This window comes from Notamacropus eugenii, chromosome 3 (genome assembly GCF_028372415.1).
Source record: "Notamacropus eugenii isolate mMacEug1 chromosome 3, mMacEug1.pri_v2, whole genome shotgun sequence".
Classification (NCBI taxonomy): domain Eukaryota; kingdom Metazoa; phylum Chordata; class Mammalia; order Diprotodontia; family Macropodidae; genus Notamacropus; species Notamacropus eugenii.
In genome coordinates, this window is record NC_092874.1 from 165,549,745 (window position 1) to 165,573,559 (window position 23,815).

Consider the following 23,815-nt stretch of genomic DNA (forward strand, 5'->3'; position numbering starts at 1 on the left):
CTTTTATGTACAATTTTTTGTATATTATCTCCCAAATTAGAATGTAAGCTTCTTGAGGGCAGGGAGTATGCTTTTGGTTTTCTCCCCTCCCTCATATAGTGCTTAGCATAGTGTCTGACACATAGTCAGTGCTTACTAAATTCATGCTGACTATCAGATCATTGGAAGACAAGATAATATTGTACAAAGGAGTTGGATTAGGTCAGTGCTTGATTGAATTCAGGGGTTTCCCTATTCAACCCAATAAGGTAGTATAAAAAGGTTTTCTAAACAATCTAATAGGAGTGTAAAAACAGCTTGATAACATTATAAGGCATTGGCTATTCGATAAATGCACCTAGGACTATTGCAATAGCCTCCTAGTTGTGCCCTCTGCCTCAAGTACTTCTCAACTCCAATACATTCCACTTAGCTGCCAAAATGATCGTTCTAAGGCATGGTTCTCATTCTGTCACTCCCCTACTCAATAATGGTCAGTGGCTCCCTACTATTTACATACACCTCTATTTAGCAAGTAAAAATTTTCATAACCAGGGCTTTTCCTCCCCTCTCCAGTCTTCTTAGTGTTTCTTTTCCTTCATGAACAATACAATCCAGCCATATTGCCCTACACAAAAGATATCTCTATGACCTGCATGCACCTCACCTCTGCTTCTTAGAATTCCTGGCTTTCTTCAAGATTCAGCTCAATTATTACCTCTCACAAGAGACCTTTCCTGGTTTCCCCAGCTACTAGAATCTTTTCTTCTAAGGTTCATTTCCATCTATTCTCTACGTATCTTGTATGTACCAATTTATTTATGTTGTCTCTCCATTAGAATATATGCTTCCTGATACAGTTATAATTTAGTGGAGTATATAATACAACACCTATCATGTAGTATTTAATAAATGTTTGCTGATTGATTTTTTAAACCCTTAGCTTCATTGATTAAAGAGAGAAAAACAAACACTAAAACTAAAATTGTAGGAGTAAAATTCACCCAAAAATAGAGATTAAATAGATAAATTTGTCAGCAACTACTATAACCAAACATATGCCTACACAACTTCAAGCTTAAATGAAATGTATAGACACCTATAGAAATATAAACCAGCCCAATGAGCAAAACTAGAAATAGAAACAGAAAACCTAAATACTTGGAGAGATATAATCTTTGTAGTTAAGTCACATCTAAATAGTTGAATAAAGCTGCTATATAAATACAATTATGATTTAGAACTATGCCAATTCAGTTACTAAGAAGATTCATAAAATTAGTTAAATAATAACAAAATACTTATGGAGGAGTGAAAAACCAAGAATAACAAAGGAATTTTTTAAGTAATAAAGAAGGGCATTTATAATCACAATATTTTGAATTATACTACAAAAAAATATGAGTAATTATGAAAACCATCTGGTATTGGATTTTAAAAATTAATATATTTACTTTGCCTATATATTGTATTAACTCATCTATGTTTATAGTGTCCCAATTCACTCTTACCACCTACCCTCCAGTAAATATACTGTTGTTGAAAGTGAACTGTTTCATTTTCATCTTTGAATACTTAGCACAATATTTGGCATATTGTAAACATAAATAAGTGTATGGAATGAGGGAGGGATGGAAGGAGGGAGGGAGGAAGCAAGAAATGGAAAGAAGGAAGAAGGAAGGAAGGAAGGAAGGAAGGAAGGAAGGAAGGAAGGAAGGAAGGAAGGAAGGAAGGAAGGAGAAAGAAAAAGACAGAAGCAAATTCATACAATAGTCTAATATTGGAAAAGCCAGGAACACAAACAATTTGGGAAATGACTTTATTCAACTGTTGTGAAATAGTGATAGCTAATCTAGCTTTCTCTCCATCCCTCACACAAGACCATTCCTTTCCTACGTTATTCCCTTTGCACTGGCTATCTCCCATGTCTGGAATGTGTTTCCTGCTCACTTCTGCCTCATAAATCCCTCTCTTCATTCACAACATGCTCATGCAATATCTTATACATAAAGCCTTTCCTGATCCTATCAACTCTTAATGCTGTCCATTTCAAACTCTCTTGTATTTAACTACTTCATATGAATTTGTATTTATTCTCTAAGTTCTAATGTTGGAGTATTTTTAACAACCATGTACAAACAAGGGAACTCTAAAAGCTTCATACTCAAGGGAAACATTCCTAAAAATTGTCTGCTCTAGAACATTTTAATCACATAAATATATAAGGTGGTAGAGAGAGGTACATCGTTTGAAAAGTAAACGTTAATTGCCAAAGTGACAGGAACTCTGAAAACCTAATATAATGTCCCAGCTAGTGTTTCATCCAGTATAAATTTTCATTGAGTGAATAAAGCAATTTTCCCCTGTGAAGAGAAAACACAAGTCATACCTCTCCTCCACATAACTCGTTATATCAGTAAAAGGCAAAGTCTAGGTTTGCTCTTCCATGTCATGGACAAAGGCAATGATCTTTGGCAGCTCTTGGGCTCTTGCCCCTTAAGGTGCACTTGATTTCCTTTTCTTTAGCTTTAGTGAGTTTATTTTGGATAAAAAGTTCTGAGTTAAGTTGCAATCATTCTGAAGCCACAGTTAAGAAAAATTCTATACACCTAGACAAAAATTGGGTTCTCTGCCTATTCTCACATTTATACCTATCTCTAGTTAACCCTTGGCTTCTTTGTAGTCGAGGAAAAATTCAGTTTTTTGGAAATATTGGATAACATAAGTAGATTACATTATGGTGTTTGTAGGTGAATAAATAGACATCAGGAAGGGAAGTTGAGGACAGAACCAAGAATGCTTTAGTACAGCCTGTATATTTTTCTCCACATTGACCATAGTGCCAAGGACAATCTTGAACAACTCTCTACTCTGCCAAAATTCAGTCCTCCTTCTGTTCCATTCCTGCTCTAACTTTTCAAATACTCATGATTAAAATTTCTTTTTCCCTAATTCTAAGACAGCATCTCCCTTTAATACAAAATGCTGAAGATGTCCAAACTCACTCAGTGGCCTTGATTTTTTTCAAGGAGGTGTACAAGCCCTGTCAAAATTTTGATTGTTTGATTCAATCAAAAAAAGTATTTGCATTTAGTCAAGGCACCAGAGACAAATGGGATTGTTTTGACCTCTACATTCATCTACCTCAAATCTAATCCCTTTCTCATCTTAAAAAAATCTATCCTGAACACTGCCAAATTATTTCTAAGATATTATTTTCAATTCTCTGATCAAAACTCTTTCATCCCTTCCAGCACCTACAGTATGAATTCCAAAATTTTCATCTTGGCCTTCCTGATCCTCTTTACTGTGTCCCTAATATGACCATACCAATCTTAACTCTCATTGTTCCTTTCTGTGAATGTCCCACTTCAGGCAAAAGTTCTTTTAATAATAAGTAGTAGTGTTTAAATAGTGCTTTAAGTTTCACATTTTGATCCTCACAACCCTAGGTAATATCCATTGTAAGGTAGGTCCTATTATTACCCACATTTTAGAGATGAACTTGATATTGAGAGAGGTCATTTACCCAGGGCCACATAGAGAGTAAATGTCAGAGACAGAATTCAAACTCAGGTCTTCCTAACTCCACAACCAGCATTCTATTCAAAAAAAAAAAACAAAAACGCTTGGATACCAGGAACTAATATCATTGCATGCTTTATACTTTTTGGCTTTTGCATCTTGGTTTATGATTTTCTCAAGCCCTGGCAGGTCCATTTAACATTGCCCCTAAGTTAAGCCTTCTCCATCCTCTGAGTGGTTATTACACTTATTAACACCACCACTCATGTGATACTTAACATGCTGCCTTGGATTATATGATATATTCTCATGTATTTGTCTTTTTCTTCCCGACTAGATAATAAACCAGCATGTTGTCTTGACTGTGGTATTTTTTATCAGCTATTGATAATAAGAACAGTCAACATTTACATAAATTTAAGAATCACAAAATTTTCTTCACAATAACCCTATAAAATAGTATTCATTTTGCTTCCTCCCAGTTTACTCTTGAGAAAACTCAAGGTTAGACAGGTGACAGAACCTGGCCAGTTAGTAAGCCTTAGAGCCAGAGCTCCAATCCTGATCTTTTGATTGTAAGAGCAGTGTTCCTTATGCTGTAACAGCCTCAAATACTTTCTATGATAATCCAGCACTAAGGGGATGGAAACATTTTATCAGACACCATAGGATAGGGGAAATATTGAAAAGTGACAATCTTTGCCCTTGAGGGGCAAAAATCTTGTTTAGCAAGATAAATATATAGCCAAAACCACTATTTCTGCAGTCATCAACAAATGCCTGTCACAGACAGGAAAATGATCACAGAACAAAGAAACAGATTTGATAGAAACTAGGTCACATCTAAAAACCGCTGACCTTGGCCAAATAAGGACTTTAACAAAGCATAGAAATGTAGGAGCTTGCATCTTCAAGCTACTAATGGTCATATCATCAGATCTACTAGCATTCTTACCAGGATCATGGCATTGTGGGGTCTAGAAAATACTAATAAAAAGAAAGAACAGAGGAAGAAACTTTGATGGGATAATTAGACCTGTAACTAGGCCAGTGTTGAACCTTTTGCTTCAGGGATCTGAAGGTTGGGAGGTAGGGTGTTATGCCTCTTAACTATCTTGGAGGTGCTTCTTTCCCCATCCCAGAACAAGGCATCCCAAGGGACATAGATCACTGCATTCTTGTCATTTGAGGCACTATCATGTTGCTCCATTTGATCCAACTCTCCTTTTTCACAGATCCCTAATCACAAATGACACAGTCTTATGACAGTATTCACATTTTTCTCTAGTCCTGGCTGGACTTTTTTTAAAACAACTTGACCACTATCTTGATATAACTGAACCTAGGATAAAATTGTCCTCTAAATTGTCACTTCTGCATTCTCATAATTACATTACTTTTGCCCCAGGTAAAAAATATGCTTTTAGTCATAGAACCCATGCACACAGAGTTCCAAGGCCCTCTATAGCAGAGAAAAATCAGATCTGTGATTTTCCATGCTAACAAAGAAGTTGGAGCAATAAATATAAAAGAGGAGATAGAAGCTAAATATGACAAGAAAAAATACTGCCTGCCTAGTGGAGTTTAAGTTACCTGACTAATTACTTGGGTGCTGCTGGATAACCAGGCAATCTATGCCCTCTGGAAAGAAGCCCATCCCATGTCAGAGGTAGTTGATATGAAAGGGATAGAAACATAAATAAAGGCATAGACACCAGTGGAGAGGCAGTGTCACAAATGCCTGGAAAATGAACCCTTACACATTCACACTGCTGTAATGGTAATGTAAATGGGAAAATCTTCCCTATTCATTAATAGGTCCATGTGGCCTGCTTAGACCATATGGAAGCCTAAGTCACGTGTGGGAGAAGCTTGCTGAATGGGTGGAACGGGAAGGGCAGAGCAGAACTGGGAGGAAGTTGGCCAGTCTAGTCAGAGCTAGGAAGGACACAGGCAAGTACAGCTTAGGTTCTTGAATGTTTATTTATGGGAAGGTCGCAATAGGGATGGAGGCTTGGAAATGGCTTTGTCCTCTGGGGTGATAACATGTATTGACTTCTTGGCTACTATGCCAGATTTAGCTTTCCAATTTGGGGATTTGGCTTTCTGGTGTCTCAATAAATGTTTTTCTTCTGCCTTTTATAGAGTCTGTTACAATGTGCAATTGAGAACTACACCAGCATATCCATATTCATCTTCAGTTCTGTGAATATTGCCTTGGTGATACAACTGCCCTAGAAAATACATCAACAGAATCTGATTTAATGTGTTTTACTAGTGAAACACTTAGGCAAAAGAAAAGGTATCCTTGCCTGATACTCATTAAGATGAAGGAAAAAATGAACTGAAATTCTAAGCTTTGGGCCTGCCTAGCACTCAGATATGGAAGTAGGGCCCAAATGAGAATCATAAACTAAGGGACTGTCCACTAGGTGCATCAATGATAACTTCTTTTTATTCATTTCCAAAAGCCAGATGAACTAACTTTATGCAAGCATTACTTATAAGAACTTTAACTAAAATACAGCAAGTTAAGCAATGAAGTACTGCAGCTAACCTAAGCAGAATGGGGCTACAAGCAATTGATCTGATTGGAAAATCTATGCTAATCCTTTTTCATAAGCTACAGAATGGAACTGGAGAAAGTCATGAAACTGTCCTAAGAAGTTCCAGTACAAATTGATATTATGTTATCACATGATTACATCTGGGCCCTAACTGCAGCAAGGTAATCCTTTTAGACCTTTCTAATTAATTTGTTCTCTTATTCACCCCATAGCTATCCTAAACCTTTTCTTCCCTCCCAAAACAGTTTCTCTTTCTCCACCCTCTCAGATGAAAATCTCAACTCATACTTCACTGAAAATATTTTCATGTCACCTAAATGCCTTCTGTCATTATCTCGTCCTTCAATTTAGTCTTTCCTGGAGACAGCCCTTCTTCTAACCAACACAAACTTTCTACATGAACCTTTGATCCCATTCCCTTCCATCCTTCCTTCAGGAGATCACCCACATAATCAGCCCCACTTTCTATCCTCAGTCTCTCCTTGTTACTAACTCCTTCCCCACTGCCTAAAAGCACACTCATGTATCCTCCATTCTTAAAAAACAAAAACAAAAACAAAAATCTCCATGATCTGACGATCCCTAGGGATCGTCAGATCATGGAGATTTTTGTTTTTGTTTTTTACATGCTAGTAGCAATTTTTCTATGCTTCCTCCTTTCTTTGCTAAACTCATTGAAAAAGTCTTCTTTTTAAGTTACTTCTTTTTTAAGTACTTCTACTTCCTGTCCTTTTACCCAGTTGTCAACCCTTTGAATTCTGACATTCAATCTCATCATCCAAATGAAGCCACTCTCTCCAGTTACCTTAATTGTCAAATCTTATGGCCTTTGTTCAGTCCTCACCTTTCTTGCCCTTTCCATCATCTCTGGCATGTCAGGCATCCGCTCTTCCTTGATACTCCCCTTAAATTCTCATAACACCATTCTCTCTTAGTTCTACTCCTGTCTATGTGAATACTCCTCAGTATCTTTTACTGGTTTTTCCTCTAGATCATGCCCACTAATCACAAATGTCCTTTAAGACTCTGTCCTGGGCCCATTTCTATTTTTCCTCTATGCTATTTCATTTAGTGATCTCATCATCAATCATGTGTCTCAATTATAATCTCTATACAGATCATTCCTTGATCTATATATCTAGACCTAATCTGTCTCCCAAACTACAACCCAACATTACTAAATGTCTTTTATACATGTCAAACTAGATTTCCCATAGGCATATCAAACTCAAGACATCCAAAATAGAACTTGTTACATTCCTCCCCCCTAACCTTCACCTCTCTCAAACTTCTCTATTGTCAAGGGTATCATCAGTCACCCAGTTTCACAACCAATGATTCATTCTCAATTCTTTACTCTTATCCAACATACATATCCAATCTATTGTTAAATCTTCTTTTTTTCTGTTCTCACAGCATCATTCATATATTTCCCCTTCTCTCCATTTTTACCTAAATGACAAATTTACCTAAATCCTAAATCAGGCCTCCATCATCTCTCACCCAGGCTATTGAAACAGAACCTGGCTCAGGTCCCCTCCATTACAATCTAGCTTCCACTCAACTGACAAAATTTATTTTCCTAAAGCATATATATGGCCATGTCTTTTGTCTCTGTCTCTCAATGTTCCTCCTCCTATGTGTCTGTGTGACTGTCTCTCCTCTTCTCTCTCTCTCTCTCTCTCTCTCTCTCTCTCTCTCTCTCTCTCTCTCTCTCTCTCTCTCTCTCTCTCTCTTCCTCACACACACACACACACACACACACACACACTTACCTACATACATACATATACATATATATATATACATACATACACTGTCTCTGATTAATCTCTAGTGACTTTTTAATACCCTAAGGATTAAATATAAAGTGGTTTGTCTGGTTTTTAAATCCCTTCATAACCTGGTCCCTTCCTACCTTTCTATTTCTATTCTGTTCTATCTATTAGAATATTATATTCTATTTATATCATTTCTATTTACACAACAATTAACCACCACATGGACATACTGACTTTATATATGACACTCAATTTCCCAGTTCTGTGTGCTTTTACTTGCTATTTTTTGTCTTCCACAACTATAATGTTCTCCATTCTCATATCTGACTCCTGGCTTCCCTGACTTCAAGATTCAGCTCCAATTTCACCCTCTTCAGGGGTACTTTCCAGGTCCCCCCAATACTAGTCCCTTTTCTCTGAGATTACATTCCCTTTACAATATATTTATCTCACACATACATAGTTATTTACCTGTTTCTCTGATGTTCTAATTCATTTCTCCTAGTTCTGACCTCTGAGACAAAATAGAACATCTAACACCTCTTCCATATGACTACCCTTGAAAATACTTTAAAACAGCAATTATATGCCCTCCTTAATATTCTCTTCTCTAGGTTAAATATTCCCAATTCCCTCTACTTGTTCTCATAGGGCATGATTCAAGCATCTTGACTATCCGGGGCACAACTCCCCCAAAATCCAACTCATCAATATCCTTAAAAAGAGATGCCTAACATTCAACAACACTCTCCAGATGTATCTGGCCAGGGCTGAGTACAGTTTGACAAACACTTTCTTAGTTCTGGACACTATGATTTTCACAGTGAAACTTCAAATCAATAAGCTATTTTGCCAGTCCTAACTGACTCTTGTATCATACTGAGTTTATAATTCATGAGAACTGCCAGCTCTTTCCCAAACTGTTATCTGGTCATGCCTCCATAATTTTGAAACCACTTGGTTGATTTTTCTTAATTCAGGGTTAATACTGTACATTTATCCAGATTAAATTTTACCTAATTTAATTCAGTCCAACATTCTACCCTGTGGAGATTTTTTATGGATTGATTCTGTCATCCAAAATATGAACTCTTTATCCTATCTTTCTGTTATCTTTAGATTTAATAATCATGGCATATATGTCTTGATTTACCTCATTGATAAAACATGTTAAACACCATAGATCCCTGAAGTCCTCTACTAGCAAACTCCTTCCAACTTAACACGGAACTAGCGATGTCTACTTTTTGGATCTAGCCACTCACCCAGTTTGAAAACCACCTGACTTTCCTACTTGTTTAGCCTCCTGTAAGGTTAATGGGGGGGAGGGGGGAAGAGTTTAAGATCTTCCCCATTCATTAACAGGCCTCAGACATGTTTTATTAATTTCTAATGAGGCATAAGGGCTATGCCCTCCAGTCCTAAAAAGAGTATATGTACTCTGAAGTGAGGTTTTGCTTTGGGGCTTATTTTTTGGAAGAAGGTTCATGTGATGAGATGAGACTCTGGATAGCCATTTTAAGAACCCCCCAGCTTTGAAAATTCAGATGTTGGTGCTTCTCTCTCTGATAATGATGTATCTATTGTCTGTGGTCAGACAGTTGGAAGAACTGTCTGTTGGTCTTTCTATTTGTAATTTCTGCTTGTCATTTCGATTGTATTATTTCTGAAGTTCAGCGTGCTGACTTTTTCCCCTGAACTATATGTGCTTGATTAAAATAGATTGTTGACCCCCTCAAAAACTGCTTTCCTTTTAGAAAAACAGATCTAAGAACCTGTACAGCAGGGCCTCCTGTGTATGCCAGAGTCCTTGCTATTACACCCCCATTTTGACATCTAGTCCTCAAAAATAGAATGAAACTTTTTAAAATATTTTCCTTCTGTCTACATAAGTTAAATTTATAATATTTCTCTGATCTAAGTCTAGTAACTGTCAAAAAAGGAAATATGATTGGTCTTTTATGATCTGTTCTTAATGAAATCACGTTGGCCCGTTGTGATTACAGTCTTTCCTAGATTTTTCACTAATTATTGCTTTAACGTTATGTATTTACAAATTGTATTCTAGAATTTTTGCCAGGAATCAAAGTCAAGCTCACTGACCTATAGTTTATAGGCTCTTCCCTTTTTTGAAAATCAGGACATTTGACCTTCTCTAATCCCAGAGTATGTTTCATGTTCAGTACTATTTTTCAAAAATCACTGCCAGTGACTTTTTCAAAGTGACCTTTGCAAAAGTCTGAAATTGCAAAAATGCAAATCAAAGAGAGTGCAGAAAACATAAACGATAAGGAACAATCTGCCTGCAGTTCTTCTTGGTCTTACGACTTAGATTAACAAAGGGCAGGTAGGTGCCCTCATATTAATTCATACTATTTTTTTCTTAACCCATCCATCCTAACAAACAGTCCTAACCTTCCACTTTTTCCTATTAAAACTTTTTTCTTAAAAATGAATATCCTTTTGTTGTCCTCAGTCTTTCTCATCAGACTACATTCATTCTGAATTTTTAGTATTTAGAAGGCTATTTTCATTGAACCATGCCATGCTTTTCGTACTAATTCTTTTACTAGATGTACTAGGTAAATTAGTACACCTTTACTTCTAACCTATGAACACGTCTCCTTAACCTCTTCAGTGATTAGTGAGATCCCCGTACGTCTACTCCAATCTCTTTATGCAACTTTCCTTTTTCCTCCTCGGTGGAATTGTTTATCTTCAGAATTTGATCTTTTAGTGTTTTCCACCCCTCTTCTGCTGATTTTCTGTAGAATTTTGTGGAATGAGATCCTATCTATCCTACCTCTAAAACTTTTGAAGTCAACTCTTCTAGAATTCAAAATCTGTAATCAACTCTTCTTCACTTTCTTCCCTCTGTCGTAAACTAAGATGAAACATTTATTTCCCCTGTTTCTTTTGAGATCACCACCATTCTTTGAGTCAGTCATTTGTAACCTTTCAATAATCCTGCTTCTCACTCTTACTCGTCTTTCATAGTCAGTCAGTTGCCAAAAATTGTCGTTTCTATCTCCATAGTATCTTTCACTTTCATTTCTTACTTTACATCTCATACCCAATTTCAGACCCTTATCACCTCTTCCTTCATCTCTTCTAACAGTCTCCTAATTGCTCTTAAGTCTCTCCTCACCACAACCTAACCTTCATGCAGTAACCAAGGTAATTTTCCTAAAGCACTGGTCTGTCTGTCAGTCCCCTACTCAATTAACTATAGGGCTCCCTGTTACCTCAGAAATCGAATATATACCTCCAGAATATAACCTTAATTCAGTGAAAAAACAGGTGCTTGATGATCAAAACCTTTTATAACTTGAGCTGGACATAGATTTCCATCCTTTAGCTCTATAATACATTCTACAATGCAGATAAACTGGGCTTCTTTTTTTTCTTTTCATAAATTGCACTCTGTCTTCCTTTCCTGTCCATTCCCCTATGCCTGAAATTCATCACTTCTTCTATTCTTTGAAAGAGGAAATGATCATCATAACAAACAAAAATTATTAACTGTTCTGCTTGTTCCAGAAAGCAACCTTCAAGAGATGTTCAGATAATTGAAATACTCTATATCTCCTTTTTACAACCCACCTCTGTATCAGACTTGTGGTCCATTTAGTAAAGTCTTGTATTTCCTTTTTCTGTCCAAGTTTTCTAAAATATAGTCTGATGCCAGCATCACTTCCCTATGAGTTCTGTTGATCTTCACCTAAATATTTTCCACCATGCTTCCTTGATTTCTCCATATAAGTCCATCTTTTTAGTATATCAATGCTGTACTGCATTTTGTGTGCGTATGTGTATGTGTGAGTGTGCGTGTGGATGGATGGATGAATGGATAGATGGATATCCCATTTCTTTTAAATAAGCTGTAATCTTAAAGAGTCATGTTCCAAATACGTGTCTTATCTCCCAAAATTTCACTCATAATTATGAGGTTGATTTGCTTGCTTGCATTAAGATCTCTCTATATTACTTGTTAGCTATATTTTTTGCCTTTATGTATTTACATATTGAACCATAGGCTTTATTATGAAATTATTTCCTGTATTTTGTCTTCTATGTATATTTCTTACTCAGTTGTTATATATCTTCCTACTTTGTAGGTGCTCTCAGCTTTCTAGATTAGTGGACAAACATACAGTTTCTTCCCTTCCCCTTTCTTATCAATGTAAGGCCTTTTTGCTCAGATTTTCAAGATAATCAGACAAACATGCTATAACCAACATTTAATTAGATATACTCTACTTGTCCAAGGGTTTTTCACTTCTCTGTTTTAGTCCATGGTTCAGAAATTCAAATCTTCCTTTTAGATAATATTGTTTCAATCAACTATTAACATCCCAAATATGCCCTTATTTTCTGAAGTCCAGTAGGATACAATGAGAATATTTTACCCAAAATTTCTACCTTTTACAATGCTTTCCATATTCCCTTTGGCAGTACCATTTGTGCTCATGTGAATCACAATTAGGAAGTCACAGTCATCTCATTTACAACTCTTGGGAGTTTCTCCATCACACCCTTGATACAGGACCTGGGAAGACAACAGACATCTCTGTGTTTGCATTCCAACTATAGCACTTAGTAACTGAGTGTGCATGGGAAAACCAAGATTCTTAATTTCTCAGAATCTCAATTTACTTATGTGAAAGATCAGGATGAAAACACTTCCACTTCCTGCTTCACTGTATTGTTTTGAGGGAAATCACTCTTTAAATCTTAATGCTCTCTACTCATGTGAATTATTCAATTCGACATCAATTTAGTTTGTTAAAACATCAGAGTTGACATTTAAATTTGGTTTTGAATGGCTTTCAGATATTTCCTTAGTTTCCTTCAAGGGTCAATTCAGGTGCCAAACTCTATGGGAAGCTTTGGCTATTCCCCCAGGTGCTAGTTTCTTTTCTTCCTCAAATTGTTATTTATTTTGTTATCTGTTTATATGAAACCTCCAGTACAATATGAAGTCTACTTGGGCAAAAAAAAAACAACTCTTGCTTTTGTTTGTTTGTATCTTTCAAGGCTAGTGTAATACCTCGAATAATAAAATGATTTTTAATTGAACTGGGAGATGAAAAGTATTAGGCTGGGTCTGGTCAGATCAGGCAGGTACCTCAAGTTCAGAATACGAATAAAAATAAAACATCTATGGTCAATCTCACCAAAAGAGTGTTTATCTCAGGGGAAGTACATTCATTCAGAATATAGTCTTGCCTCGGATGGACAAAGCTTGCCCTTGTTGGCATTGGTCATGTTGCTGGTCTATGCAGCCCCTCATGTCCTAGTAATTTTGGTATTCAGGCAAATAGCAAACTATATCAATAGTTCTTCAGTCCACTGAGCTTCTAAATGCTGAGAATAATGTCAGTCCATTTTAAGGAAAAAGTACCTTAACCTGAATAGGGCTGAATTTTATAATACTGCTCTGACTACATCCAAACTTTTGGTGGTAAGGTCCTAAAGATTTTTTAGATGACTTTGCACTACTTAAATGGTTTTAGGATTGTATCTGGACAATCTTGACCTTGAAGATGCAAGAAGACTGATATAGCAAACACCAGAGGTGAAAAAGAAAAACTAAAGCAAAATGAAACAAGAACAAACCAAACAAACAAAAAACAAGCAATGCAATAGCCTTTGATGGAATGACCAAAAATGAAAGACAGACAAAAGCCCACATTTTAACAGTCTTGTCCTTGAGGTGTCTGGTGCCAAATCTTTGTAGTTCATTGTGACTCTCCTGATATAAACAGACATTGAGAAGAAGTATCAGTACCAGCAACGTCAAGACAAAGCAAAGATGATGACACTTCCTTCATAGGATCTGATTCTAACTCTCATCACAGTCATGTTAAAATGACTAAGAGATCATTTTCCTCTTGCATGTTGCATAGTTCAGTACCAGAAAACATATTAAATATCTACTCATAGCATGATTCAATTTGTGTTTCTTGGCCAACCAGTCAGGACTCCTCACTCCTTGGGAAACCCATGAGGGATACAAAATCTTTGCTCCTTTAAAGAGTTTTGTGGAACTACATCCCTTTTCTCCATGAAACTTGTGTAGACAGTGTCCCTTCCCCTCTCTCAGCAAAAGAGTCAGCTACTTTTCAACAGTGCCCCTCTTTTTTCTCTAAGTCCACCCTAGGGCTGATGTTTTCTAATGACCTCCAGATATAGAGCTGGTAGAAACAAATACAAGATGTTCTGTTTGGCATTCGAAATCCTTCCTAATCTAATCCTGTCTTATCTTTCCAGTCTTCTTACACCTTATTTTCTCATGTGTACTCTTCATTGCAGTAACATCGGCCTCCAGGTCATCCCATGAACAAGAAACTCCATCTCTCAGGTCTGGGCATTATGGTTGGCTGTCCCCAATGCCTGAGATGCTCTTCCTCCTCCACACCACACACTAACCTCCCAGGTTTCTTTCAAGTCTCAACTGAAGTCCCTTCTTTTTTTTTGGAAGCCTTCCCCAGTCCCTCTTAATTCTGGTGCCTTTCTTCTGTTGATTACTTTCCATTTATCCTGTATAATGCTTGCTTTGTATATATTTGTTTGAATGTTATCTTCCCAATTAGATCTTAAGAAGGACTTACTTTTTTGCTTCTTTTTTGTAATCCCAGCACTTTCCACAGTGCTGTCACAATAAATATTGATTCATTGCAACTTTCAAGGAGTTCTCAGAAAAGACAGGGAAGATTCCATGACTATAATTCTTCAAGAGAAGTCAGCTGGGCTGGGGGTAAGGATTGAGGAGAGCTAAATAATGAAATTCTGATGACACAAAAGGAAACCACTCCAGTGAGGAAGGAAAATGGCATTTGCCTAAAGAAGTCATTCTGCATACCCAGGGAATTGCCAAGAAATTCAGGTTTTAACAAGGAATGTAAGAGTTGAAAATATCCCCAAATAAAGGAAAATGTAAGAATTATGGGTGTGGTATAGTCTGTTAAAAGTGAGTGAGGAAACTGAGGCTGGAAAGAGAAGCCAAGGACAGCAAAAAAGAGTGACAAGGGAAAGAGAGGAGGTTAGCTATTTGAGGAGAAAAAGAACAAAGGAGGAATAGAAGCTTTTTGTTGGGTGGATGGTACAATGATAACTGACAACAAAGAAAAAATAGACCTGATCAATACTTATTTACAATGGAAATTACAGAACAAAATAAATAAGTGAGCTGATGGTCAAGGTAACTGACGAAATAGTAAGAACCCATCTAGTTGTCTTTGATGAATTAAAGCCATGTGGCCCAGGTGAAACACACTCTCAGGTCCTGACGGAACAGCAAATGTTGCTGAACCATCACCAATGGTATTTGAAAGCTCATGCTAAGAAAGTTCAGAATAATGATTAAGAATATTTCTATCATTCAGTAAGGCCTTCCTGAGCTGCTATGATAAAGGTGCTTTGATTGATATTTTTAAACTACCTATGCTTTGCTATGGTTTTTCCTTTCTCCCTAGCAGGTATCAGTTGTTGTTTTTCCTGCTGTCAGTGTATATATACCTATCCTGTAGTTCCACGTCCTGAATTTGCTTCTTCTTTAAAATACACCGACTTAATAAATTCACCAAAAAAAAATACTTGAGCATATATTTAGAACAACTTTCAAAGAGTCATTGTTCATGTTAGGAATCAAAATACTCATTTAATTGACAAGATTTAAGAAAAAAATTAACCATGACTCTCTCCACTCCTCTCTAATCTCAAAATGAAATCTTCCAACTTTATATTTCTCCCACTCTGGTTCATTCTTTGTTTCCGTCATCAGATTCTACTTCTACAAAAACAGTTTTAGATTGCCTTAGAATATGTTAGAGCAACACAGTAGGGGTTATCCTTGGCTTCCTTTGCATGTCATAAAATGGCTTCCTGAAGTGCTCTTATCAGTCTGATCTACAGCTATATTTTTCACTATGCCTGATGACAAGGTTCCTCCATGGGTTCCAGTTCTATTACCATGTCCTGGATATGCCACAAAGGGGTTCAAGTTTATAACACTTCAGAAGATTTAATCTATCCTTCAACTATTTCCTGACATGGCTCATGGAACATAGGCAGTATGTAAGGAGTTATGACATAATCTTGAGCTAAAGTATCAACTGGTCTAGTCTTTCATTTGTTAAAACAGAAGATAAAAGTACACATAATTTTCCTCCCCTCTGCCTCTTGTTGGTATCATAATACACTTAGCTAATCCGTTTCTGACTTTAACCATGATCTGGTTTAACTTGGGAAGCCAGAGGCAGTAAATCACATTTGCATTGGTGACATCAATTTCATAAACTTCTTTGAATGTCAAGAACTCAAAAAGTAAATAAATGAATAAATAAATAAATAAATAAATAAATAAATAAATAAATGGATAGATAGATAGATAGATAGATAGATAGATAGATAGATAGATAGATAGATAGATAGATAAATAAATAGATAAATGAGCAAGCCTGCTGCTGCTACCTCCCTTCTTAACAAATGTTCCAGTGACCAAAAGCTTATCATCTGGACTGAAGCAGCAGTCATTAAGAAAAAGATAGAAAGATGTGAAGCTGGAAAAAGTGGTTTCTTAAACTGTTAGATGTTCCATAGTCTTAAAGTGTTGTCTCCTTTCTGAGAAGCAAGGATAGTGCCATCATAAGAAAATGTCATATAGGAAGTATTTGCGCCAGTGCAATTTGTTACGAACACTCATATTTCTGTCCCAGATTTGGATGCTTTTATCCTGGCAGTCAGCTGCAACAAGCTTCTCATCTCTACCTTATGGAGAAGTGGTTGAAATTATTTTTTTCCTTGAACTGGTTTAGGTTCATACACATTTTTGTGTCTTTTATGCTTGTCTACATTCCATTTTTGCACAATTCCATCATTTAAGCAAGTCAAAAATTCTTCCTTTATTTTGAGAAGCCAGTAGCCAGTATGAAGCATTGCCATGTGATTCTTGGTGTTGATCAGGTCCACAATACAATGGTTTCTTTTCACACATTCCATCACTAGGAAGCCATCTCTGTCCATTACTTTGGTCTGAGAATTTCTAAACATTGGAAAACTTACATCTCCTGTGATGCTTTACTGTAGTCACTTAATTTTGTGACAATCACAGAATTGAAAAGATTGGAAAGCTTGAAGGAAATCATCCATCCCTTCAAAATCTCAAAATTTAACATATGAACAAAATCTTCCTGTAGCCAACTGTACCTGAAGGGACAAGACCTAAGGCGGAAACTGTCTTACCACCATGTTTCAGAGGAATTTCATGATCATGAAAATCAGAAAGTTTCTTGACAGGGTTAATTTCATCTTGTACTTCATCTTCATCATCATCATCACTACCCAGGTATCCAAATAGGAATGGGAGACCTATGAGTTCCTTTATATCTTCAAATGTGTTTGGGTGATTCTATGTAGCAAAATTAGTTCTTCATCAAAGCTACTTTCACTTCTACCACTCTGTGTCACTGGAAGCTAATGTAGAAGGATAGTTGGGTCCAACTTGAGCCTGAGGATTGATTCATTGTCTTCACATTGCCTTCTTAATTCTCTCTCTTTCTGGCTTCTAAATCTTTTCTTCTTCTTTCCAAAGCTGTTTTTTGGGTTTGCTCAAACATATATTCAAAGCCAAATGTTCTGGTTTTCTTTTCTGGGCTGGTGAAGGTCCTGGTCATGGGACAGCTCCATAGATTCCATCACTGCTTCTTAGGCTTGTATGCCAGCTTCTGGCACAGGTATAGATGCACAGCCGAACACACTCATGTAGGCCAGAGCAGCCAGGCAGAAGCGTTGCCACTGACCAGAATATGGCACTGCTACCAAATTGAAGAGTGCTTGGCCAAGAGGAGAAGATCTATGGCTGCATTCACAACACCTCTCTGGATGGAATAGCTGCCCTGCTTCTGAAAGAAAACAAGCAGGCTAACTTCCAAGAATTATTCATAAAAAAAGAGGAGAAGGAAGAGAATTAGAACAACTCTGAGGGAATACCATAGTTCTATAACAACTATTTTGTTCACTCAGAAACTTTAAAAATTTTTTCTGGGTTTCCAAACATCTAAAAGATGCTTAAAATCTAATTACCTAAAAATGGAAGTATCATTATATCTCTATGCTTACCTGATTTATCAATTAATGCAGAGACAACAAATGATTCAGAATCTTATAATATTTCAGGGTAATTACTCTGAGAATTAATAATCATTGTCCTACTAAATCAGTGGGTATACACAGTAGAAGTTATTGGGTTGAATACATACTGATCTCAGAAAATGACTATAGAAATTACTTTTCAAAAAATCTCAAGTACCTATTTCTTATCTTATCAATAGTATAAAAATAAAATATATAGACTTTCATAGCTGTGCTCAAAGTTATACAATAACTCAGAAACCTAAAAAGAATTGAACCTCTGGGCTTTACATGCTCAGAATAGGTCCAGATCATTAGGCAATCCTTAAGAGCCATGAAAAAATAGACTGATTTCCTAGCAGACTTACCAAAATTCAAACTATTTCCCCCCAGCTATAACTTCTCTACAGAAACGCATCCTCCTGAATAGCAAGTAACATTTAAATTTAGAATATGAGAGAGCATCATCTCTAAAGAAAAGATACTGAATATTAATAATCTGGATAAATTGCCATAGATATTCTCAGGTTTCTGAATGAATAATCAAAGCCAAAAAAATTAACTGCTTTGGAGGAATAAAAGAGAAAGTGCAAAAAAATCTGGGAAGGGAATTTTCTTTAGTTCATGACAGGGAATCTCCTCTTTGGGTAATTAAAGCTATACCTGCCCTATGTGAATTCCCTCCAGTATTTGTACACTAAGCAAACATGTTAGATCATTATGGCAGACATCATAGGTGCAACTCCTTTCTTTCTACAAAATTTCTGAGAGGTCATTCATCAATTTCTTGATTCTCTCTAGTAGGAATAAGTTCCTAAAGGGTAGGGATTATTTTACTTTTTTCTTTATATGTCCCCAGTACATAGCACAGTAGTGCCTACCATATCATGATAAATTCTTCTTTGTTGATTATCTTCTGTAATGATGTATTATTGTATTTGTCAAACACAGACCTGGTATCTAATTTTTCATTCAGGTCTTTAAGTTAGAAATTCAGAAGTGCTAAATTATAAATATTATTTATATGATAAATCATCATAATGTAAAATATATCCAAAAAATCAAAGGCTAAAAGGAGACATAAATCAACCAATTAGTAAGCCTTGATTAAACACCTACTATGTACCAACTGATATATAAAGCACAAGGAACAGAAAGACAAAAAATTTTAAAAAAGCATGGTCTCTGCTCTCAATACTCTTACAGTATTCTAGGGCCTATATTTTCTTAGCTCATTGATGATCAGAACATACCACATACACAATAAAAAACCAAAAGCTGCAATTGAGGCAGAATGTGAGGTGAAGCATTAAGTGGACAATGAAGTAATATAAAAAATTTTAAAGCAAGTTTCTCAGATAAAGACTTATTTTCTCAAATGTTTAGAGAACTGAATCAAATTTATATGACTACAAGCCATTCCCCAATTGATTAATGGTCAAAGGATGTGAGCAGGCAGTTTTCAGATGAAGAAATCAAAGCTATCTATAGGCATATGAAGAAGTGCTCTAAATCACTATGAACTAGGTAAATTGGAAATAAAACAACTGTGGTACCACCTCACACTTATCAGATTGGATAATGTGATATAAAAGAAAAATGATAAATAGTGGAGCAGGTGTGGAAAATTTGGGGCACATACACTATTGTGGATTTATAAACTGATGTAATCATTCTGGGTAGCAATTTGTATCTATAACCCAAGGAGCTATAAAATTGTGCATACCCTTTAATCCAGCAATACCACTACTAGATATGTATCCAAAAGTAATTTCTTTTGGAAAAGAAAAAAGACCTATTTGTACAAAAATATGTATAACAGCTCTTTTTGGAAGCAAAGAATTAGAAATTGAGAGGATACCCATCAATTGGGAGATGACTGGATAAGTTGCAGTTTATGATTATGATGGAATACTATTGTGTAAAAGAAATGACAAGAGGGTGACCTATATGAATTGATGCAGAGTGAAATGATTATAACTAAGTGATCATTGAACACAATAACAGCGATGCTTTAATGATGATCAACTGTGAAAGACTTAGTTACTCTAATCAAGATAAGGATCCAAGAAAACTCCAAAAAACTATGATGAAAAATGCTATCTACTTCTAGAAAGATAACTGAAGAACTCTGAATGCAGATTGAAGTATATGTTTTCATTTTCTTTATTTTTCTTGTTTATTTGGGTGTGTTTTCTTTTGCAACATGGTTATTATAGAAATATGTTTTGCATGACTTCACATGTATAATTATTATATTGCTTGCCTTCTCAACGTGTGAAAGAGGGGTGGGAGGAAGAGAGAGAATTTGGAATTCAAAATTGCTAAAATAAATAAGAGAAGGGTAGGCGAGAAGACACTACCCCTTAATCAGTGAGTCCAGTTCCTTTTTTCTTTTCCTTAACCAATTTGTTTCCTTTTTAATTCTCCTTGAGCTAGAGAATGGCCAATCTGTTCAAATCAGAGAAGTGTATGAGCTTATTCTCCTTAAATGTTAGGGAGATCATCATTTGAGAATTCTTATTAATCTGTTGTGGCACAGTGGACAGAGTGCTGGAGTCAGGAAGAAATCATCTTTCTAAGTTCAAATCTGTCCTCAGCTGTTTGACCCAGAGGAAGTGATTTGACCCTGTTTGCCTCAGTTTATTCATCTGAAAAATGAGCTGGGGAAGGAAATGGTAAACCTCTCCAGTATCTTTTTGAGAAAAATCTCAAATGGGGTAACAAAGAGTCATACAGGACTAAAATACCTGAATAACACTGGTTATTCTTTGTTCTTCTGGGAAATCCAGTCTAAATCTTTAGGGAATTCATTTAGTTAGTTAGCAGTCCATCTAAGACTAATATAGAGAAATAAGAATCATAAAACATATCAAGTACCTACTTTGTGTCAGGTACTACACCAGGCATTCAGGATACAAAGACAAAAAAGAAAAGTAAGACCTAGGCTCTACTGTCTTGGAACTTACATTTTATTGGTGGAGATTTTACATGTATAATTGAATATATTCAGAATGTATATATATTATATGTATATATATATATATATATATGTATAGTTATGGAGGGAGTATTCTAGCATTTTGGGAGATCAGGAGAGGTAGCAGTTGACACTTGAGAGCTATATGTTGAAAGAAATGAAAGATTCTAAGACATAAAAAGGAGAGCATTTCAGTCATAGGAGATTGCTAATGCAGGGTCACAGAGACAGTAGACTGAGTATCCTCTATAAAGTACTGAGAGGCCAGTCTGGCGAGACCACAGAGTGCAAGATGGGGAGAGTAAACACATGGTGACATCAGAAAGATACTTTAGGTCTACGTTAGAATGGCCTTTAAAAGCTAAACTTATTTTATCCTAAAGATGCTAGGGAACCACTAAAGTTTATTGAGTAAGGCAGTGACATAATCAGATCTGCACTTAAGGAAAATCATTTCAGCCATTGTGTGGAGTATAAATTGGAAAGGGGAGAGTTGAGGCAGGAAGACCAATTAGAATGCCATAGCAGTAGTATAGACAAAGCTTTGAATTAAGGTGGTGGATATCTGGGCATCGGAAGGAGACAGAAACAAAAGATATTTAGAGGTAAAATGGCAAGATTTGGCATCTTAGCAGATACATGGGTATGGATCTAACAAATATTCATGGAATCATTTTAATGTATTTCATAGTGCTTATAAATGTGTACACTAGGATCAGACTGAGCAAATTCTATTTCATTCACAAAACGTGAACACATCCCTCCCACATCTACTAATGTATCTTGCAGCAACAGACAGTTTCAGAATATCCTCCCCAATACACATTGTCTTGAAAACCAAATACAGATGAATTGGACTGCTTTAAGATATAGCCATAAATGCTAGCTAAGCAGTTCCTGCATTGCAGGGAACCCAGGAAGAGATATTTTTGTTTGTTTTTGTCTTTCCTGCCTGAAATTTGTCCTTTTTTATCATTATCTTGATGGGTAAAGGACTTTGCCTTCTATTTTGTGGCCCCTGCTCTCTTCTAAGACCTAGATGCTATCAAATTTAACAGGAATCAGTTATTCAACTTCATTTAAAAATTCTTATAAATGTTGAATCCTTGATAACAACTATCTTCTTAAAGTTCTTTGTACTTTTACAGTGAGAAATTTCATAGAAAAGTAGAATATATGCATATACATACATATATACACATTAATTTAGAATGATTCAACTCTTGGAAGGTTTGCTGCATGTAATATTGAATGTGAAAGGCAAGAAGATCAGAGGTGCAGGATCAGTCTTCCAGTGGCCCTATCAATGTAATCTTTTTTAAAAAACTTCCTTCCTTCCCCTGCACCCCTATTTTCAAGGTAAAAACCAAAAGATGCTCTCAGGGATTGGGAGAGAACTAAAGTAAAGCTACAGTGACTCAGGTTCACATAGGTCTTTCTGGTTTGTTCCAGGAAAGCCTCTAAAATTGTTTTGCAGAATAATGTAGGTTGTCTGTCAAGAACTGACTGGAAATAAGGAATATTTTCTAATTCTAAGTCACATAGAAGCATGAGGCAAGGATGTGGATCATATGAGCAGAAGTAAGCAATTTTAAAAGAAAGATTTAAATAACTGACTCTTTTTTAAAACAGTTTAACCTTTGGAGCAAATATTGTTTCTGTAAACTAATGCACATCCATATCCTTATGTAGAAAAAACCTTGTTCCTAGATATGTAGCAGGCCTCCATTGAAGTGCTGAAACTTGGTATCCAGGTCTCAGCCTAAAAAGATGGAAGAACCAACTGCTTCTCTTCTGGGGAACAGGTAGTTCCTACACTATTGTGTACATCCTTCATACTGAGAACTATAACAAAAGCCCAATAGATAACAGCAATAAGAAAAACCCAACCAGAAGCACACTGGAGACATAACATACAGCAAAGCATAGCAGAAATTCAACAACCAGCCAAAGGGAATGGTATTGTAGTGCCAAGTGGGAAACGGACCTACAGAAGGCATAATGATGATATTTTAGAGAAGGAAACTAAGATAAAGATCGGTCAGTCAGAAAACACATATGAAATGCCTACTATATGTCAAGTAAAGCACTAAGTATAAAAGAAGAGGCCAATACAGTAACTGTCTTTAAGGAGCTGACAATCTAATAGGAGAGATAATATGCAACAAATATATACAAACAAGTTGTATACAGGAAAAACAGTAAATAATTAAAAGCAGGGAGGCATTAGAATTAGAGGTTGGGAAATCAAATGAGGTTTTTTGGGGGTTTGTTTTTGTTGGGTTTTATTGTTTTTATTGTTTTGTTTTGTTTTTGAGGATGAAGAGAAAAATGGACATGTTTGTAGGTGATGTGGAAGGAACCAATAGACTGGGAGAACCCAAAGATAAGTGACAGGGCAGGAATAACAGAAGGTGCAATCTGTTGGAGTGATCACTTGGGCAGGTACAAGGGTAGGCCTTGGGATTTAAGTGACTGACTAAAGTCACACATTAATTGTCTGAAATGGGAGTGGAATTCATGCCTTCAATACTCCAGATCTAGTGCCATTTTACTATGTTGTTTCAGATACGAAGTGTTAATTGTCCTACCACACGTGTCCTATCCAAATATATCCCTAACATTTTCATGATTCCTAAGCACAGTCATCCTTCCCAGTGATGGCATGAGTGTTTGTGACAGTGGACTCCATGTTTATGAGGGCCAATCAATGATGAATTACTTCTTTTCTTACTATGTCATCTTGTTAAATGTGTTTGCTTGGAACTGTTCCATGACTGATTTGTAAAAGTAGAACACTAAGAGGAAAACCTGCAGGGAACGTGTATAAATGGGACATGTGTGCCCCT

At 36.2% G+C, this 23,815-nt stretch overlaps 1 pseudogene; it reads right to left on the reverse strand.

The window, feature by feature from the left end:
• Positions 1-4,546: 4,546 nt before the first annotated feature.
• On the reverse strand, positions 4,547-17,529 carry LOC140531920 (WD repeat-containing protein 70-like; annotated as a pseudogene).
• Positions 17,530-23,815: the final 6,286 nt, after the last annotated feature.